The sequence below is a fragment of the Cryptomeria japonica genome, chromosome 7 (genome assembly GCF_030272615.1).
Source record: "Cryptomeria japonica chromosome 7, Sugi_1.0, whole genome shotgun sequence".
In the NCBI taxonomy this organism is placed as follows: domain Eukaryota; kingdom Viridiplantae; phylum Streptophyta; class Pinopsida; order Cupressales; family Cupressaceae; genus Cryptomeria; species Cryptomeria japonica.
Genome location: NC_081411.1, coordinates 251852234 through 251865541, shown reverse-complemented (window position 1 = coordinate 251865541; position 13308 = coordinate 251852234).

The window sequence follows — 13308 nt, the reverse complement described above, 5'->3', positions numbered from 1 at the left end:
ACTGGATTAAAGCAATGGAAGAGGAGCTAGATCAGATAGAAAAGAATGCAACGTGGTCTTTGGTGCCCAGACCCGAACATAAAAATGTCATAGGTACCAAATGGGTGTTCAGGAATAAGCTGAATGAAGAAGGCACATTTGTCAGAAATAAGGCTAGGATTGTATGCAAGGGATACGCTCAGGAGGAGGGAGAAGACTATGGAGAAACCTTTTCTCCTATGGCTAGGCTAGAAGGTGTTTGAATGCTACTTGCATTTGCAGCATTTAAGGTATTTAAGGTTTATCAAATGGATGTGAAGTCTTCTTTTCTAAATGGAATCCTAGAAGAGGAAGTGTATATAGAGCAACCGGAAGGGTTTGCCTTATCAAAAGATAGTGACATGGTGTGTAGATTACACAAAGCCCTGTATGGACTGAAACAAGTGCCTAGGGCATAGTATGAAAGACTACACTCTCATCTTGTGAAGATTGGATTTCAAAGAACAAGCGAAGATAGCAACATCTACTTCAAATCAAAAGGTGATCAGTATCTAATTTGTGAAGTGTTTGTGGATGACATAATCTTTGGAGGAGATGATAAAATGAGTCATGTGTTTGTGGATGAAATGAAGAAATCATTTGAGATGTCTTTAATAGGAGAGATAAAATTATTCATTGGCTTATAGATTCAGCAAATGAAAGAGGGTATCTTTATTACCCAGTCCAAGTATGTCAAAGAGGTATTGAACACTTTTGGCATGGAGGAAAGCAAACCGGTTAGTACACCGATGGTAACTGGCTATAAACTACGTAAAGAAGATGATTCAGCACTAGTGAATGAAAAAGAGTATCGGTCAATGATCGGTAAGCTGCACTATGTGGTGCATAGCAGACCGGATATTGCTCATGTAGTAGGCATAGTAGCTTGCTTTCAGAAATGTCCAAGAGAATCCCACTTGGTAGCTGTGAAAAGGATTCTTAGATATCTAAAAGGAACAGTTGACTATGGATTATGGTATCCATGTAATGGTGACTATAATCTCAAGGTATATACCAATGCCGATTGGGCAGGTAATGTGGGCGTTCGAAAGAGCACAATCGGTAGAGCGTTCTTTCTTGGTGGAAGATTAGTATCATGGACATGTAAGAAGCAGAGCTATACTTCTCAATCTACAACTAAAGTAGAATATGTGGCAGCATTTATGAACTTCACTCAAGCAATTTGGATGAAGCATGTATTGGAAGGTTTCAAAGTACTTATATCTGAATCGGTGAACATATTTTATGATAACACAAGTACAATAAACATTTCCAAGAATCTGGTATTGCATGCTAGAACTAAGCACATTAAGCTTAAATACCATTTCTTGAGAGAGAAAGTGCAGAACAAGGAAGTTGCACTGCAACACATTTCTAGTAAGGATCAACTAGCAGATATATTCACTAAGCCCTTACCAAAGACTACATTTACCTATTTGAGAGGTGAATTAGGGGTTCTACCCCTTCATAAAGTCAACTAAGGTTGTGTGCTCCACATCAGTCAAGTAATACAAATGACAAATCCTTCAGGATTGATGTGTTGAAGGATGCTACTCCTTAGGGGGAGCAGCATAGTAGATTTTGGAAGCTTATGCCTCAACTTTGGCATTGTTGTCAAAGGGGGACAAGATATGATAGATGTATGGGAGATGATATGATAGATGTATGGGAGAAGATATCTGATAATGCATATACACTAGTCTATGAGGTTTTCAGTTGCAATGCTACATAGAGTATTGCCATCAATGCCAAAGGTGGAGACTATTGGATATCCTTGGCATATGGTGAACTGGTATGTTGATATTATGATAATATATGTTGTCATTGATGTCAATAAGTGTAAGTGATCCGGTATGCAAATTGAAGAAGCTGGTGAACCGGTATGAAGAGGCATGAGGATATTTAGTGAACCGGTGTTGAGGTTTCACTAAGTGTGATTACTGGTTGGTAGTCTCAGCTCTATGGTTATTGGTTTGGTGATCCAGCTTGCGTGATGAACCAATGATACTCTATGATGACTTAGCTAAAAGATGTGAATGAAATCGAGGTGCCACAATAGCTTTGTGCACGTGAAGGATTGAGGCATAAGAAGATTGACCGTGTTTGAAGTCTACCTTAGGACTGATCATTCTTCTTAGTGGCATAAGAAGAAAGCATGATGGGTTACTGACTCCCATGAGCGGTGATGAGTAAACGATGCAAATTGTCTTGTGATCTATTTGAAATTGTAATGCTCTATGCAATATGTTTGGATGGTCAGGATTGGACCGCCTATGTTGTAAACCTTAGATGTTTAGGGTTTAGGGTTTATGTTACCAACCTATTGATTACCTATAAGTTCGATGATGTTTGTATTGAAATTTTATTAGCAAATGTTGTGTGTGTGTATCTGAGTGGAGAGATACTTGATACTTGCTAGACTAGTAAGAGGGAAATTGAAAAGTGTGATTGCAGAATAGAGGATATGAAAAGGATCTAACTTTGCATGTAGTACTATTAACAGATCAAAAATTTTTACCTGTTGTCTTCTAGTCATTTCAACAGCTGGAAAATCCCTTTACCAGGTAGCTTTAAGAGGCTTATTGTAAAACTTGTAATGAAGTGACTCAAGATCATTGAGTTCTTTAAATCCTCTAGTGAGGTAACCTTTAACAGGGTATATAGCCATCCCTTAACCAGGTGATCTCTAACAGGATCAGTTCCTAACAGAACCTTATTGTAAAGTCTTTAATCGGACTAGGCTCCTAATAGGGCGAGCTTCAAAAGAGTTCAAAACAAGCTTGTGGGTATTCATCCCCACCGTGGTTTTTACCATTTGGGTTTGCACGTGAAAAATCTATGTGTTATGCATTATGCATTTTTCATGTGATGCTTGTGAATTATTTTGTTGAAAGATTATGCATGTAGAGTTAATATGTTATGGTACTACCAGCATATCACATGTATATGTTTATGGGTGAAGTTGATATTGTCTAATGAAAGTATTTGAAGTATTCAGTCTTATCAGATTATGGTGTCTAGTGTCTTATTGAATTTGATTAGTATTGTCATGGTTAAGTTCAGTAATGGTGATAACCAATTGGTTTTGCTTTAGCTAGATAAGTTCTTAAGTGAGTTTTTATCTGTACTGATTCACCCTCCCCTCTCAGTACTGGTTGGGGTATCTGCTATTCATTATTATTCATCACTTATGACTTGTGATTCATGAGATTGTAACACACCATTATTGAAATCATCCACTAAGAAGCACTTAGGAGTGGTGGCTTGAGGATTCATATTCAACACTCTCCCCAAATGTTCCATAAACTCATGTACTACTTCAGGCACATCATGTTAGGAACCAGGAAGAAAAAATGAGAGGGGGGGTGAATTAGTTGTCAATAAATTATAACCCAAAATAAATTATTCCAACTTAAAACCCAATGCCAGTAAAACAAATTAACAATTATATTATTACCAGTACAACTTAATGCATGAAACAGAAAGAGAAATAACATCCACAACACATGACACATAGATTTTGACATGGAAACCATGTAAGGGGAAAAACCAAGATGGGAAACATTACCCATAATTAGATGATACTACTGTAGATAGTAAGTAAATAAAATAATGGGGTCTGCACATGCAAAAAGGAGAACTGCCTAGAGCTCACTGCTTAATCACAAAATAGGAGTCACACTGACTACAATTGGATGGTTAAATCCAATAAAAATGTATGTCTTCAATATAGAATATTCAATGCTGGATTTGGTATCGGTTTAAGCTCTGACCATGAGTGCCAAATACCTTCATGACCTTTAACAACCTTCCTTCAACCTTCAGATGATATCTGCGTGATTCGCACAAGGATTTGCTTATTTTCGCTCTTCACGATGATCTTCAATATTCTCTCTTCACAATGATCTTCAATATTCGCATATCTCTTGCAAATAAGATCTTACAATTATTTATACAAAACCTAAGACCTCATGATTAGGTCGAATCCCTAAAGATATTACATTTACAAAATAAGTCTTGGTGGAATACAATATGTCGGCGTCAATATATTTACACATTATTCAATCAATAAACCATTTCCAAAACATGTCGTTCTGATCTGGAACATGATATCTTGTACCAGTCCATAACCTAGACCTCTCTGTCGGTTAAGGAAAATATGTGAACCCAATCAGACCAATAAGAAAAACACCAAATGCAAACATCCAATCTACATCTTCAACATAACCAAATGATCTCCATATGATAACAAGTCATATATCAACTTCCTGAGCTGCCGGTGAAACATATACTGGTGGCTGTGTATAAGCCAATATCCATACCCAGACCACAATGTGTCGGTTCAACAACAAACCAATATAACTAGAGTGCCAAATCAACAATTTAGACCTCCAGAAAGATAAGTGTTGACATCAATGACAAAACCAATGCAACACATGACGAAGGAATCCATAGTGCCAACAATCTCCCCCTTTGGCATTGATGGCAACACTAGATGGAAAAACATCTAAGTGCCAAAAATAGAATGACAAATACCGACAATATCCCAAAATAGATCAATACAAAGTTTGTACCAAAAATAGAAACAATATAACCAAAACCAAAAAACATCTCTCCCCAATCTTCAAAGTACAATGTTTTTCATAGACATCTCTCCCCCTTTGACATCAAATGCCAAAGTAGTCAAGAATCAAAATCAAAACATAAGATACAGCTAATTACTCCCCCTGAGCAGTAGCTCTCCTTCATCAAGCTGGAAAAAGATTTGTCTGTTAGTCCTTGTCGGTTTGATGCCAATCTTCATCATTCAAGTCTCTGTCGGTGGGGTAATCATCCCAAGCTTCTCTCTGAGATATTCAAATGTTTTCTTAGGAAAAGGCTTTGTAAAAATATCTGTAATTTTCTCTTTAGTATTCACATAAACCAATCTCACTTCATTTGCTTCAACATTTTCTTTTAGAAAATTATACTTAATAGAAACATGTTTTGTTTTAGAGTGAAATACCAGATTCTTTAATATATCTATTATTGTTGAATTATCACAGTAAATAATTACCGGTTCTTTGCATTTTACCTTGATATCCTTCAACATTTGCTTGATCTATAATACCTAAGTGCAATTAGTTGCTGCTGCAACATATTCTGCTTTTGCTCTAGATAATGATGTATAAGTCTGCTTCTTGCTGATCCATAAAATTAATCTTCTGCCAAGAAAGAATTTGCCACCAGTGGTACTCTTTTTGTCATCCACATCTCTTGCCCAATTTGCATCTGTATATGCATATAACTCAAAATTGTCATCCTTAGGATACCATAAACCAAGATTTGTTGTGCCTTGTAGGTACCGGAAAATCTTTTTTATTGCAGTTTCATGATTTTCCTTAGAATTGCTTTGAAATCTTGAAACAATACACACTGTATTCATTATATCAGGTCTGGTTTTTTGTCAAATACAGTAACTCTCCAATCATATATTTGTACCTTGTCAGATTTATAGGAGCTAAATCATCCTTTAATGTCAATTTATCAGTTGTAGTCATAGGAGTGCTTACCAGTTTGGAGTTTTCCATTACAAATTTCTTCAAAAGTTCCTTCAAGTATTTTGTTTGACATATGAATATACCTTTATCTATTTGAGAAATCTGCAAACCTAGAAAATTTTTTTATCTCTCCAATCATAGAAATTTCAAATTCTTTTTGCATCTTATTAGCAAAGTCTTTGCATAGCTCTTCTTCATCTCCAAAAATGATATCATCCACAAATACTTCAATAACCAAAATATCATCATTGGTAATTTTGTAATACAAATTATTGTCAGCATTACCTTTCGTGTATCCAAGATTTATAAGATATTTATCCAGTCTAGCATACCAAGCTCTGGGAGCTTGTTTCAATCCATATAAAGCTTTCCTTAACCTACAAACCATATCCTTATCATTTGTGAATGAAAATCCATCAAGTTGTTCAATGTAAATTGTTGGAATTCTACACTCATATGAGATTGGTTGATGTTGTCATTGATGGCAACCAACTGGTATTGGGTTACACAGGATCACTGGCAATAGGTTATACATGAGCACCGACAGGAGCTTACATGGGCATTCAAATTTCATCGGCAACAAAGCATATTGACACTTAAGCCGACATGGGATGAGCTTTTGTTTATTGTAATATAATTATCTTTTATAAGCCGACTTGGTATATTGTAAAAACTCATATAAGTATGAGATCTTATAGGTCATTTTGCAATAGTAGATATGATGGAATGAATAAGAAATTATTGTATAAGGTGATATAGTAAACAATGAAGGTTTTGGTTAATGACTGAGCTTAAACTGGTACTGAACCAGACATAAGAGATGCTATTTTGAGCAGTACATTGTATTGGATTTAATTATCCATATTGTAGTCAATGGGACTCTTCATTGAGCAGTGTGCTCTAGGTTGTTGGCCTCCTTGCATGTGCAGGCCCCTATTGTAAGTGGTATTTATTCATTGGCCAGTGAGTAAATATTGTGGGTCACAAATCCCACTGAGGTTTTTCCCACACCGGGTTTCCTTGTTAAAATATCTTGTGTTATGGTGTGTTTCTATGCTTTCTCTATTATTTTTGTTTACTGCATTAATTCTTGTTTACCTGTAGATTGTTTTGGTTTGCAAAGTTATAAATAAGTTTAAATATTCAACTAACTGGTTAGACACTAATTCACCCCCCCCCCCCTCTTAGTGTCTTTGGGACTATCATTGAATCTAACAATTGGTATCAGAGCTTGGTCCTCTATTTGCAAAAGCCTAACAATGTGAGGAAGATTATGAAACCGGTACAGATGGAAAATTTGAGAAAAAAGTTGGAAGGAGCTCTTGAAGATTTTGATGTAGAAAAATTGAAGAATATCAAACTTGAAGATGATCTAAGGACTGCTAAGGAATTCATTAAAGGACTTCAGGAGAACCTGGTTATAGTACAAAATAAGAGAAAATAACTTCATGAGAAAATGCAGAATGATGATGATGATGAAAAGGAAACTCAGAGACATTGCAAACAAGTTGAGATAAGAAAAGACTAATATGAGGAATGAAATGCAAGATATGACTATGAGGCTATGTATGGATCTTGAAGACAGGAAGAAGAATGAAGAAGACTTGAATAGGAGACTTAATTATGCAGGAAATGAAAATCTGAGACTATGTCATGAAAATGATATGCTAAAGACAAATCTGATTCACATGCAACATGATAAGGAGGAGCTTACAAGACAAGTTGGAATTATGGAAAATGACTTGATCACTGCAAATGAACACAAAGACAAATTCAAGAAAAGTTCAGAAAGGCTTGATGACATGCTGAAAAGACAGAAACCTGATGGAGATACAATTGGACTTGGATTTGAAATTGGAGAAAGTTTCGGTACTGCAAATAATCAAGATCAAAACAAACCGGTAAGACAACCTAATGCTTATAAATTTAATGGGAAATGTTTCAATTGCAACAAATATGGTCATACAGAAAATCAGTGTAGATTCAGAAATAATCAGAATACAAACTTACCCACCGGTCAATGTTCCAAATGCAACAAAGTTGGTCATAATTCAGAAAAATGCAGAATGAATGTGAAATGCTATGTTTGTGGTAGATTTGGGCATTTATCTAATCAATGCAGATCACAAACTGGTCAAGGATATGGAAAGGCTATTCAGAGGAATAATGTAACTTGTTATGCATGTAACAAGATTGGACATATTGTAAAATTTTGTAGAAGCAAGACTATAGCAGCAAACAATAAAGGATCTAGTGTGAAGAGAATAGAAAAGGTAGATGAACTAAAGCAAGAATTTTCAAAACAATGGATTAAGAAGAGTGATCAAAGAATTGATGAAACTATCTCTGTGTTGGTAGAACAAAGTAACCCTCCACTAGTAGGAGATTCTTCATCTAACTAAGGAATAATCCTTAGGGGGTATTGCAGCAAATTGAAAATCATGCATTCTACCCTCGGTTGATGGTGAGAAGATACATTTCTTCTTTACCGGTAGATGTGTTAAGTTTTCACTTTATTGGCGAGCATTTAATGTGGTTTTAAAGAACATTTTTGGCTATAAAACACTGGAAATCCCTCATTTCGACTCACCGAGCATTCAAACAATCAGAGAGCGCAAAATTGAGCAAGGGCATGCTAAGGCGAAGCTGCGAAGTGACTTTCAGGCATTCAAAGAATTTCAGTTAAGAGTTATTTATCAAAATGGCAACTTCATCTTTTGTTCCTGAGTTTATTGCAAACCCTACCGTTGTTGAAAACATTGAATGCCCTAGACCCGTGTTTAAGATTATCCCTGAGATTGCAAAGCAGGATGATTCTATCGAAGCTTTTTTGAAAATTCTGAAGGGTGTCGCATTTGCTGAAGACCCTAGAATCTGCATACATTGCAATGTAGAAGACCTAGGGACTGAGGATTTGAAGAAAATGTTTAATGAGGTTATTACCGATGAACAAGGTGTGATTAAACCTGAACATAAGATTGTGGAAGACTAAGGTTTTATAGACATACTGAACATTCCTAAATTTCCAAAGGAAGTTGTATGACTTGTACTAAGTAGAGTCCATGGAGAGTTCATGTGGTTAGAACCAGTTTGCAAGGTAACCAAGGAAGCAATTAAGGCAGTTACTGGTTTACGCTCAACCAATATTAGGCCTGATAAAACCAAGAAAATACCTAACAAGCGTGTGACAAGCTTAACCAGAGCCACATCTGATAGCAGATCACTTAGAGTCAAGGATGTTAAGGATATAAATTTGAGATATGTGAGTAGGATACTTGGATATAAAGAAACACATGCAAATAGACTGAATTCAATTTCTAGCCTTTGTATCCACAGTGCATATGAGATGATGAACAATAATACTAAGAGTGATGTTTGTGAATGGCTTAAAGATGAACTAATTGAAAATTTGAAGAAGATTAAGGGAGATAAGAAAGGTACTTTCCATTTTGGGAACCTACTAGTATACTTAATGCTATACTTTACCAAAGAGATACCCAGCATAGGTCACAAAGATTTTGGTTATGACATCCCGATAGGCAAACAGATTCAGGAAGCTTTCACTGGTATGGGCACTGACTGTGATAAGAACATTGCAGATTACTTTAAATCTTTTCAAACCAAGATGATATCTCGAGAAAGGTTACCGCATAGCATAGTTGATAAGTATAAAAAACAAATCTGTTTTGTTATTAAGTGAGATGAAACTTGGATGGAAGCAGTAAGCCCTAGAAATATTTGGGTTACTAAGATGGGTTATGAGGTAGACCTACCTATTCTGGAGACATATGCAAAAACACTACTTGATGCACCTATGGAACCATCTGAGAAATTATTTGGTAGTGCTGAAACCTTTGAGCATAATGTATCTATGCAGAAGAGGAGAAAAAGAAAAGAAAAGTTTATCAGAGATGCCTCTAAGAAGGTCAGTGAAATTAAGGAAAATGTCATTAATATCAGTGGTATATCAGCTAGTGAGTTTAAAGGACTGAAACTGGAAGCACATGTTTCACCAGTTGTTACTTCTATTGATACTGGCAGTGGCAAGGCTACTGAGTTTAAGAGAGTTGAAAGGAGGAAGAGAAAACCCTCACCAGTACCCTCTCCTTCTCCCAAAAGGACTAGGACACTAAGGAAAAAGCGATAGGCAGTTAGGGAACCGCACATGAAGCTTACACAAAAGAAGAAACAAACACCAGTTACCCCTACACTGGATGATCTACTAAATGAAATAAAATGGGAAGGCAATCTGGTAAATGTAAATAAATGGTATCATTGTTTTAAAGATTCTGACACAAAAACTATTGAAGAAAGCATTATTTTACATTTGGATATTTACAAGAAAGTTTTGATAGAAGTAATTGATGTTTTACCTAATGATTTATACATGAGATTGGAAGCTAAAAGGATATCTGTAATGGAACTTGAAAATAAATTGAAAGTTGAAGCACTTTTGGTGGTACATCCTGTAATAGTAAAGAGGAAATTGATGAATTGATATCTGAGGCTAACCGGTCTGTATTTGTCAGTGGACACCGACAAGTAAGCCTGATGGCTGGAAGGGTTAAAGAAATTGTAGATGCGACTGCAGACAGCTGGGACATATTTTTTGTTGAGAAGGAAAAGCAAGAGGAAAGAAATAGACTGAAAGTGGACAAGACATTCAAGGTATATACAAAAGATAAGGGAAAAGGTAAAGTAGGTGGTGTACCTTCTATAAAAGTAACAGACAACATCCCTCCACCATCTTAGGACACCCCTCCATTAACTTCAGCGTCACCAGTACATACAAAAAATCAACCAAATAAGGCAACTATTGAGGTAACTCATGATGATACTAACCCAGAGTGTGAAATACTTTTCACCATGAATGTGGATACACAGGATATAAACATTGTCGTGGATAAAGGGACTGCAGAGGTTAAGGCAGATGATGTTAAGAATAGTAAGATCTCTAAGATACCGACACACACTATTGACTCTCAGAAAACTAGGATATCGGCACAAGTTGAGCAACCAGAGACTAAGAAACCAACAGAGGATATGTAACTAACACAGGGCAACTAGAATCAGGGAAACCGACAGTTGAAGAGGTACTTGTATAGACTAAGAAACCATCAAAAGAAGAGGTACATACACAAACAGATCCATTGGAAGAAAATGTAAGTAAAGAGCAATTGATTTTTGGCAATAAGGAACAAATAATAAAGGTAGTTGGAGAATCTAGCACATCAGCAGGAGAATTCAGATCGACTAACATCACATATGTTATTTTGGATTCTATGAAGAGGATAACAGATTGCAATGCCTTAGCATTTAAGGCTATTGATAACACTTTACCTATCTTGAAAATGATTGCACCTAAATTTCAGATAGATCACATTAATGATTCTTTAGATAAATTGGACACATTATCCTAATTCATTGTTGAAAATGTTCTAACTCTGGAAAAGGTGAATGAGGATACAACTAAGGAGAGAGTTGACAAAGAGAAAAATACATTCTTTGAGAAAACTATAAAGAATTGTATGGCTCACTTGGACACACTTTTACCGGTACTCAATTCAACAATTTTGGAGTATAAGGAGTTATATACAGAAGCATGTAAACCTCACTATTTGACAGAGGACATTGATGAGGAGATTAAAAAGACACAAAAAGAGATTGATGACACAGTGGACAACATGATAGGTTCATCTGAGCTTACATCTATTTTTGAGCAAGAAATGGCAGTTTTTTAGGAGAAGTTGGAGAAACTTGAGAAAGAAAAGGCAAGAATAAGGTTGAAGGCCCGGGAACTAAAGAATAAACTTTGTCCGATATTGGATAGTTTGATTACTCACAGAGTTGAACTAACTAAGGCAACTCTATCTGACAACAACAAGTTTATGCAGAGCTTCAACCTAGTTTTGGCGGACATTTTTCAGATAGTAACCAACCGGTTACAGACCTTGAGGTAAAATTTTGTACTCTTTGATTATTTATGACATCCTTTATCATTTATGTCAATGGGGGAGTAGTGGAGAGAAAAATGCATGTACAAAGGAGATCACTAGCTCAAGGGGAGCACATCTTTTTGGATTTCAGTTTTGGGATAACAGTTTTGGATTTTTCTCATGAGTGTTGCCATCAATGACAAAGGGGGAGATTGTTGGCATTCTACACTCATATGAGATTGATTGATGTTGTCATTGATGGCAACCAACCAATATTGGGTTACACAGGATCACCGACAATGGTTTATACACCAACACCGATAGGAGCTTACACCGGCATTCAGATTTCATTGGCAACAAAGCATATCGGCACTTAAGCCGACATGGGATGAACTTTTGTTTATTGTAATATATTTATATATTTTTAAATCCAATATGGTATATTGTAAAGACTCATATAAGTATGAGATCTTATAGATCATTGTGCACTAGTGGATATGATGGAATGAATAGGAAATTATTGTATAAGGTGATATAGTAAACATCGAAGGTTTTGGTTAATGACTGGGCTTAAACCGGTACTGAACCAGGAATTAGAGATGCTATTTTGAGAAGTACATTGTATTGGATTTAATTATCCATATTGTAGCCAGTGAGACTCTTCATTGAGCAGTGTGCTCTAGGTTGTTGGCCTCCCTGCACGTGCAGGCCCCTATTGTAAGTAGTATTTATTCATTGGCTAGTGAGTAAATATTGTGGGTCACAAATCCCACCGAGGTTTTCCCATACTGGGTTTCCTCGTTAAAATATCTTGTGTTATGGTGTGTTTCTATGTTGTCTCTATTATTTATGTTTACTACATTAATTCTTGTTTACTGGTACATTGTTTTTGGTTGCAAAGTTATAAATAAGTTTAAATATTCAACTAACTGGTTAGACACTAATTCAACCCCCCTCTCAGTGTCTTTGGTACTATCATTGAATCTAACATAAACTTATTCTTCAAGATATCCATTCAAAAATGCACATTTTACATCCATCTGATAAACCTTATAGTTCTTGTGAGCTGCAAATGCAAGAAATAGTCTTACTGCTTCAATTCTGGCAACCAGTGCAAAGGTTTCATTATAATCAATTCCTTCTTTCTAAGAATAACCTTTACAAACTAATCTTGCTTTGTTTCTGATTACGTCACCATCTTCATTAAGTTTATTTCTAAATACCCATTTAGTTCCAATTACATTTTTATCTTTAGGCCAGGGAACTAATGTCCAAGTATTATTCTTTTCAATCTGTTCTAATTCTTCTTCCAATGTTTATCTTGGCATGCTTCAACAACTAATGCTGGTTCAACTTGAGAAATTAAACATACCTTTTCATTTTCCAATATTCCTCTTGTCATAACACCTTTATTTTTATTTCCAAGTATTTTATTTTCTGAATGATTCAATCTTACATACCTGTGCTTATTCTGATTTTCATTCACAGGCTGTTGTTCTTCAATCACAGTTGAGTTTTCTGATGATGTCGGTGTGAGTCTTCATTCTGTTCGAGTACAATCTATGTTGGTTCATTTATAATCATTTCTACTGCCATTTCAGAACCTATAGATATTGATTCTCCTCTAAAATGTTCATCTATCTTCACATTAGTACTCCCAATTATTTTCTGCAATCTTTTATTAAAACATCTATATGCCTTGCTTCTAGTTGAATAACCAAGAAATATTCCTTCATCACTTCTAGGATCAAATTTTCCAATAGACTCATCTCTCCTAATATAGCATTTGCTTCCAAATATTCTAAAATATTTAA